Source organism: Chaetura pelagica, unplaced genomic scaffold (assembly GCF_000747805.2).
Source record: "Chaetura pelagica isolate M959 unplaced genomic scaffold, ChaPel_1.0 scaffold50, whole genome shotgun sequence".
NCBI classification, from domain to species: Eukaryota; Metazoa; Chordata; class Aves; order Apodiformes; family Apodidae; genus Chaetura; species Chaetura pelagica.
The window spans coordinates 5,416,267-5,425,199 of NW_009952366.1; positions in this window are offsets into that span (position 1 = coordinate 5,416,267).

The window sequence follows — 8,933 nt, forward strand, 5'->3', positions numbered from 1 at the left end:
CTGGATCTTCTTATTGATATCACAGTATAAAGAAATTACTAGTTATGTCCAGGAATAATCATAAGAGAGTTCCTCCAATTGCTATAGTCCTAGAGGAAATGATCTGACTGTCAGTTATGCAATTTCTGTTTCATATCATAGGCAAATACATTAGTTATATCAAGATGATTTAGTAATAGCTGATATTTCCTGAAGACTGATAATCTGCTTTTGTTGTTTTTTTCTTAAGATAGTGGAATCTACATTAAGAAATAATGATTGAAACCTGGATTTTTCATACACATGCTTTAAGTTGCTTGACTACTGTCATCATTTCAACACAAAACAGACAGTCTTAGAATGATGAACCAAACCTTACTTTTCTTCTTTATTGATTTAACCTCAATAAATCAGTCAATGGCCAAAAGTATTACAAGGATGAACTTCAGTTGCTCGAGATTTGAAGAGAAGAACAGTTATAGCCCTTGGACTAATACAACAGCTGTGCATGCTCAATACCTATGACAGAGTTGATGATGTAAAGGATCCCCCTTTCTTAGTGTGCAGATGGAAATTTCACCTTTTGCCAGCTCTCTCTATTTAATAACTATGGATCTCTTTTCATTTTTAATTTAATAATCTCAAATCACTTTGACCCTCTGTTTCTAAATGCCAGAAACTTGCTGAACCTTCTCCACTCCAGCCATAAAGTAGTTACAGTGACCACAGAAATGCTTATGTCATCCGTGTAGGTTTTACAACAAAGACAACAGCAGTTTTACTATTCCTGATAAAGGTAAACACCCTCCTCTGTGAAGACAGAGACAAAAGATTACTTGTAGTAAATAGAGGTATGGATGGTCACATAAAAATGCAATAGTGTTGCTCATTAACTCCAAAGATTGGAGACCAAGCAAGTGTTTAATGGAGGGTGGAGGAGAATTTTGCATGTGCTCATTTCTGAAGGAAATGAAACAAAGGCAGTGGAATATTTTTTGTTTATAACTGCCATCAGTCCTTTCCAAGTATTTTTATAGTTATCATTACTAACTTCATTAATTATATACCAATAGCAGTAACTCCTTGAAAAGAAGGTGACCAGCCTGGTTATCCATACCCTCCTGTTCTGGAAGCATAAAGTCAACACATTATTGTGCACTAGTGTCAGCTGTTTGCTGGTGCATACACTTCCTAAATTCAAGAGGTTTTCTAATGATGTCAGAAGAGATTTGCAGCAGACTGCTGTGGAAAGAGCAACAACATTTTCCACTGTGCCGAATTACTTGGAAACCTTTCCTTACAAATTTACAACGCCAATTTTCTCTTCTGTCCTCTGGCTTTTGACCTATTGACTGACATTCATGTCTGTGTTTTTTCTCAGTGTTAACTGAGAAAGCACTAAGATGTTTGGAAATATATGAGTTTCTTCTTGCCAATAGCAGAGTATGAGATCAGGCATTGTGAAGAGGCAGAGCCTAGAGGATGCTTCTTAGGAACTGTGTCTTCTCAGTAGCCCTTTACGTGTAGCTCTAAGAAGCCCTAGGACTGCAGATTTTTAGTTGCTCCATGCATGTGATGAATGGGTTGAAAAGCTATCAAAATTATTGAAATGCTTAAGGGTCACTTCAAAGAGAACTAAGCATATAAGTTATTGGAAGAGCAGGTTGGCTTTTTCCCCAGGATGATTGAACTAACTTTTTTTCCCAAATCAGGAAACAGAATTAGCAGTGAACGTCATCCCTTTGCTAGCTTGAACTATTTGAATCCCCACACCAATACTGAAAGAATTAAAACTTATTTATTTATTTATTTATTTATTTATTTTTAATTTATGCCAGAATAGTTAAAGTTTTGAATGATATATTTCTTTTTAAAAACCAAGAAATGTTAAACTTTAAAAACCAGTAGATTACCATATGGATTACAGCGCTGGTAAAACACAGCTCAACAAACACTTTTCTTACAAGTTGTTTTCAATTTGGATGCAAACAGAGAATTAAATTCTAAAGAAGTTTGAAAATATTTCAGCTAACAGACTTTAAAGTATTGCTATTAAATTAGGACTATTGTATTAACACAAATAAAGTCTTATTCCATAAAAGGAATAAATCCATTTCTACTTTCAGTTTCATATGCACAGGTAGTAGTTTGAAGAGAATTGTAGAATACCAGGTTGGTAGGGACCTCAAGGATCATCTGGTCCAACCTTTCTAGGCAAAAGCATAGCCCAGACAAGATGGCCCAGCACCCTATTCAGCTGAATCTCAAGTGTCCAGTGCTGGGGGATCCACCACTTCCCTGTGGAGACTGTTGGCTGATTGTTCTCACTGTGAAAATTTTTCCTCGTGTCCAATTGGGATCTCCCTAGGAGCTACTTGTGCCCATTACCCCTAGTCTTTTCCTTGTGACTCCTCATAAAAAGGGAGTCCCCAGCTTCTTTGTAGCCACCTTTAAAATACTGGAACATGTTGATGAGATCTCCCCTAAGCCTTCTTTTCTCCAGGCTGAATGAACCCAGTTTTCTCAGCCTTTCCTCCCATGGCAGGCTTCCCAGTCTTTTGATGATCATTGTAGCCCTTCTTCTTCTCCAGCCTGTCCACATCTTTTTGGTATAGTGGCGACCAAAACTGAAGACAGTGTTTCAGATGTGGCCTGACAAGCGCTGAGTAGGGTGGGATGATGACTTCTTTATCTCTGCTGCTGATGCTTTTGTTGACAATACCCAGGATCCCATGATGTCCCCTGGGAAAAAAAATAAATAAATTATAAACACTCTTAAACTTGCCAGGACAGAAAATGAAGGCAGTATGTAATTTCAAGTAGTAAAGCATTTCAGTTTTATTTGGGTATACCGTTTGTATATCCCAGAGCTCACAGAAGGTGGGTAATTGTTTTCACCTCGATTTAGCAACACCTCTTTCAAGAAGAAAAGAAAACAAAAAGTCCACCCTTTTCTTCTCTCAAATTTGCACAGGCTGGCCTATGTCCCTTTGCTTGGACATTGCTCTACTGGTTTCCGCCAGATATGAGGGGACATTGGGCTAATGACCAAGGATCTCTGCCGTGCTGCCTCTAGGAGAGCTGCAGAGGGCTTGGATAGCACAGGATAGCACAGGCTGCATCCACAGGCATGCACAGAAGACAAAAAAAAAAAAAAAAAAAAAAAAGTGGACCAGTAGAGTATGAATTCAATTTCAGCCCTGATTAACACTCTTTTAGCCTGTTACACGTTTCTTCACCTTGAATTACAGGGCATGGCCCTGTCCGTGAGGCCACTCAGTCACTATGACCACAGGGCCCAAGAGAAGCAAATTTACAGTGGTTTATTTTTGTGCTGAAAATCACAATATTCAGCTTCTGCAGGTTTATTTCAGACCACTCACCTCTAGTCTAGTCCCATGGACTGTATGTGCATTAATGGAGGGACCATGCTAGTTGTGTGGTCCTTCCCAAGGATACTTTTACTGCCTGCTTGTAACAGCCACACCAGAGAGCAGTGGTGCACCAGAGGATCTGGGCTCTTAGCAGCCATCAGGTCCACCTTGCAACTGATAATGTGACTGTCTAAATATATCAGTGATTAGGGCTACCCTGCATAGATTAAAGTCACAGCTCTCTATCTCCCATCTGAGGCACAACAGCTGGCCTGATGACAGCACAAACATGAACTCTGTGACCTGTTTTTCCAAACTGTTTTTTAGAGTATGCTTTAAATATAGTGGGTCACTGTGTGTAATAGAGAATCACAACAAATACAATCCCTTCTCCAAGGAAGGCTTCCTTAAACCCCATAAATTGCGCTAGGGTGGATCAGGTTGTCTATTTAATGGTTCAGATGCCTCTAAGTGTGCCACCTCATATTTTTAACAAAAACATCAAACTAAAAATAGCCACTAAAATTTGTGAATAAAGTGTCAACAAAAGCTTGAAGTAAAAGCAAAAGCTAAAGCTCAAATTCAAGCATTTCATTTTATCACAACTATAGCAATGCATAATATACCCTGTTTTGTTACAATGCCACCTTTTCTTACAAAGGGGCCTCAGTTATCTGTCTGATGCATTTCAGGGAGCAGAAACTGGTCCTGTGATCCTGGACAAGCAGTTGTAATTGCTTGTCTGTCCAGAGATGAATTTAAGGCATTGCTGCCATGACAAACAGGACTCCCTTTGCTGTCTCTCAGAAATCTCCAATATAATTATAGAAGATTCAATTCTTCCTGTATTTTTCCCTAGGCAATGACCTGCTTTGCTTGTATGGCAAAATTAACCCCAATTTTATCATGAGAGGATAACAAAACTGCCTTATCCTCTTTGACTAAATACAACTGGGAATTGCAAAAAGGAAGGAGGGGGAAAAAAAAAAAAAAAAAAAAAAAAAAGGAGAGAAAAAAAAAAGACCTTATTTGTTTAATTGTTCATCATTTTAGCATGAAGAAGTTGCACACAGGGGAGCCTTGAAACTTCTTTCATGTTCATACCCTTTAATTCAATTAAGGCCCTAAGCTAAAGCAAAGAGCTAGCAAGAAAAAAAAAAGGAGAGAAAAAAAAAAGACCTTATTTGTTTAATTGTTCATCATTTTAGCATGAAGAAGTTGCACACAGGGGAGCCTTGAAACTTCTTTCATGTTCATACCCTTTAATTCAATTAAGGCCCTAAGCTAAAGCAAAGAGCTAGCAAGAGTCAGATACTATTGCTGCTGATAATGTAACTGCCAAAAAAATTAATGGCATATAAACAGTTCAAGTAGCTGTTTTGTTATGTGATTCCCCTTCTGAAGCAGGTTAGTTTGCCTGGTAGATGACAAAATTATGGATGATTTCCTGAGACACTTTCTTCAGTCTTTGATTTAAAATAGGCCGCTGGATTGAGGCACTTGAGGTGCAAAGAAGTGTGTGTACTTTCTAAATGGCCTCTGTGATCTGAAGAGATCAATGGCATACATTTTTCTGGCATTGCCTCTGTTTGGAGCCTAAGAGGAAAATGAAAGCACAAATAATAGATTGATTTAGATAGTATTTGAGATTATAGTCTAAGAATTTTAGACATGCTTTGAGGACATGTGAGAGGTTATGTAAAGACGCAGCCACATGTGGGACTTGAAGGAAAATTGGAATTTAAGCTGAAAATAATTGCTGTAGTCAAAGTGAAGGATCATGGCCCTGATCGTAAGCCCTAAAATGGGAGTAGCAAAAGACAGACAACGGGAAAGCAGAAACATATTTTACTGAACTGAAAAAAGCAAAGTGCAGTTATGATGAATGCTTTTACATGGATACATTTGTAGTACCAAATAAAGAACTCAGAAACACCTACTTTGACCCAGAGAAGAAAAATAAGAAAAGAAAAATAATAATAAATAAATAAATAAATAAATAATGTCTAAAATATCCTATCCCCTGAAACCCATGAAAACACCTAGGTCTGCTGAAAATACATGAAAAAAAATATGGATTTTTCATGATTAAGCAAAGATACTGAAATCTTGCCAGTGTGTATTCAAGGAGCTGCATTTTCTCAAGAGTCTTTAATTAAATCAGGGCAAATAAAAGAAGCATGGACTATACACAGTCAGGGTGAATGGACTAAAAAAGGCATCAAATTCTCACCTCCTAACAGGAGAAGTCAGGTAGCAGCTGTAACTTAAGTACCTACATAGAGATTCTCTCCCCCCAACAGGAGTTTAAAAAAGAATATAGCTCTACCTGCTTTCACTCTTAGCTCTCAAATGCTGCATTTGATCAAATTGATCAGAGACCATGGTGAGTTAGTTTGCTTGTCATATTCTCCCAGAAACATTCAAAAACATTTATCAGAAAAATTAATCTCCTAGACATTCAGAACCCCCCTGGACACGTTCCTGTGTGATGTACTCTAGGTGATCCTGCTCTGGCAGGGGAGTTGGACTAGGTGATCTTTTGAGGTCCCTTCCAACCCCTAAGATTCTGTGATTTTATGAAGCTCTTGTGTCACAGAATATCTTGAAATACGGGTGAGGTGAGAGGGAGGAACCTTCTCCCTATGCAATACGTGCAAATATCCAACATCCAATTTTGGTAGGATCTTCTATAGGAAATCAGTGTCCTGTGGACTTGGATTTGGGTCCTGTAGCTTATTTGAGTGTCTTCTATAGAAGCATTGTATGAGAAATAATTCACCTCTAGTGAAAAAGCTGGCTCTTGGACTTCACTGCACCTCTTTAGGATGTCCATACTGCCTGTCCTCATTAATCTTGTTTTTCATGGTCACTGTACTGTGCAGTTATTCCATTAACATATTGTAGTGCTGCCTGAGGCTGCTTGAATGTATGCTCTATTCTATATTTGCCTAATTTATTTAGGCATTTGTAGTGCATTGACCACTGTAGGGTCTCCCTTTCTATGGGCAAATGAAGAGAGCATATGGCATGGAACTGTGAGCTATTGACTGTGCTCCTGGGAAGCCCTGTAAAAGGACACAGATACTCCAGCACAGCAGTTCTACACACCAGCTCAATGAAGAAAAAGAAATAAAATTCAAACATTGCAACAATTTCACAGAGGGAACACTTTACATACATTTATACCTATGCATACTGTGCACGAGAGGAAGGGAAGGGAGAAAGCATCTACAGCATGTAAGAGGCGTTTAAACCCTAATGAATTTGTGATCCAGGTTGTAAAGTAGATGTTGCAGAGCTCAGAAGCAGACCATGTTGTACAGCAATGCAGGGGGCAACATACAGTTCACTCATTGTATGTTCTATTTCCTGACATTTTTAGAGGGAACAATAGAACTAGCCAGATTCAGCAAACAAAGTAAAAAACTGTGACAAGGCATTAATAGAAAGAGGGCTTCTTTCAATGAGACCCTCTTTTCTGCATTTTACATATGTACATACATTTCCATGCTTGGAACTAAAGGTCATAATTCTTTTATCCTTTTGCTCAACCAATGCATACATGACCTCTTTCTTTAGGAACAGAAGATGCCAACTGACACAACCAAAAAGGCATGGGAATGCTCTCTTTTAATTACACTTAGTTTTAATATATATTGGTGCAAGTTGTCAATCAAATATAAATTATTTTGTTTTGCAAGAGTACATAAGCATCATCTGCTATTGAAAAACATTTTTAATATTACATTGCTTCACATCCAATGCTTATTAGCATCTTAGTTTTATTATTAACTGTATTTAGTTGAACAAAAGCAAAGAGAAAGCCTGATAAGTTAACGTTTCACTTTTTTATCATCAGTGTTTAAATTGTATCCCATGTTTAATGGATAGTCATCAGATGTTACCTGTAGTGCATTCTGAGTTGTTTTCCTTATGTTAAGAAAAATATTATGGATTGTTGATGACATTATTCAGAAATGACTGGTGATTTTGGGTGCCAATTTTGAGACCCATAATCTTTAACAGATGTACCCCTGGTTACTGTGAATACAGTTCACACACTAAACAACTACCAGGATAGTAACAGTGGGAATGAGAAACTAATTCACTCCAAATCTAGGAAAATTAAAGATCACACAGCTAAAGAGAAGGTTTTATTTTTTGAGAGTCTGTTTAAGAGTCAAAACATCCACTCATCTCCAAAGTAAGCCAGACAACACTGCTCAAAATAATGAAAAGCCAGTCCAAGCTTGAACTAAGTACCAATCACTCCCCCTGTCACTGTCTTTACATATGCAGAAGATGTGCTTTTAGATGAGGGAGCAGTTACCAGCTCACAGCCCTGCCTTCACCATTTGTCCCTCAATAACGGCAGGGAAGAAGGCAATTGGGAGAACAGAGCTGAGTGCTGCTAGAAGGCTAAGAATACCTTGAAAGGCTCAAAAGCTTGTTCAGATTGTTTTATGGCAACGAATATGCTTTGAAATAATTTGAATTACAAAGAGTGATAGTTTATTGTTAAGCCAGTTATTGTTTCTGAGCCATGGGGGGCATCTGAACAGGGAGGGAAGAGTTGGGGCGGGATGAAGGAGGAAGGAGTTTCTTACCAGCCTGTTGCCTGCGCAGCACCTTGGCAGCACAAAGAGCAGATGTTTGCTGGCGGAAAGAGAACCCTTTCCTATTCAATACCTATTTAATTACCAGTGCTGGTCACCCTGGTCCTGGGTGCAGGTAGGCTGCAGGAGGAAGGGGACAGCATGGAAATAGGGGAGGAGTGAAGTAGAAATATTTACCTTTTTTGTCAGATCCATTTTAATCTACAGTGTCACACCTAACTTTATCCTCCCATGTGACTCTAAATTCAGTTCCTAGTTGGAGCTTCTGGAGGTGAGGAAACACTAAGAAAGCGTTGAAAGTCAGAAAGTGGTGTTTACATCTTGTTTGTCCTGGGGGAATGGAATTCATCTTCTCATACCTGTAAAACCTGGGAGAAGACTCCAGAAATGTACACCCCATATGTGCACAACCAGTGTTATGTGGCCTCTACACCATAGAGTCGTATGGAGATAGCTTTGCTGGAGAACCAAACCTTCACACTGATGCAGGTCAAGACAGAAACCATCCTCTTGGGGGAAGTTCCAAATTCCAGAAATAAGGCATAAACTAAGCTCTTGCCATTATACTTTACAGATAAAACAAGTTAAACTGCTGTACATTATAGCTCCTCTCACATGACTGACCAGGTCTCCAAGGCAAATCAGCCAGCCCAGTGTCCCATCAGGCAATTCCAGCCTGGGACTGATTCTGGCTCATCAGAGAACCCAAATATGGCCACTTGTCCCACCTGTAGGAATGTATTAGCCTTAAGCTCCTGGCTTTAACTACACCTGGGTGTTCTTACAAGAAAAATGTACTTACTCAAAAACTTATGTCCAAAAGTGTCATGAGCACTGGCTGATCCAAGCAAAAATCTGCTGCTCCCAAGCATGAATAACTGTCATATGCTTCTGCTGAGGGGACACTCCGGGGATACAGTAGGAATAAAAATACATCTTATTTCAGCAGGTCCTCCTGCCT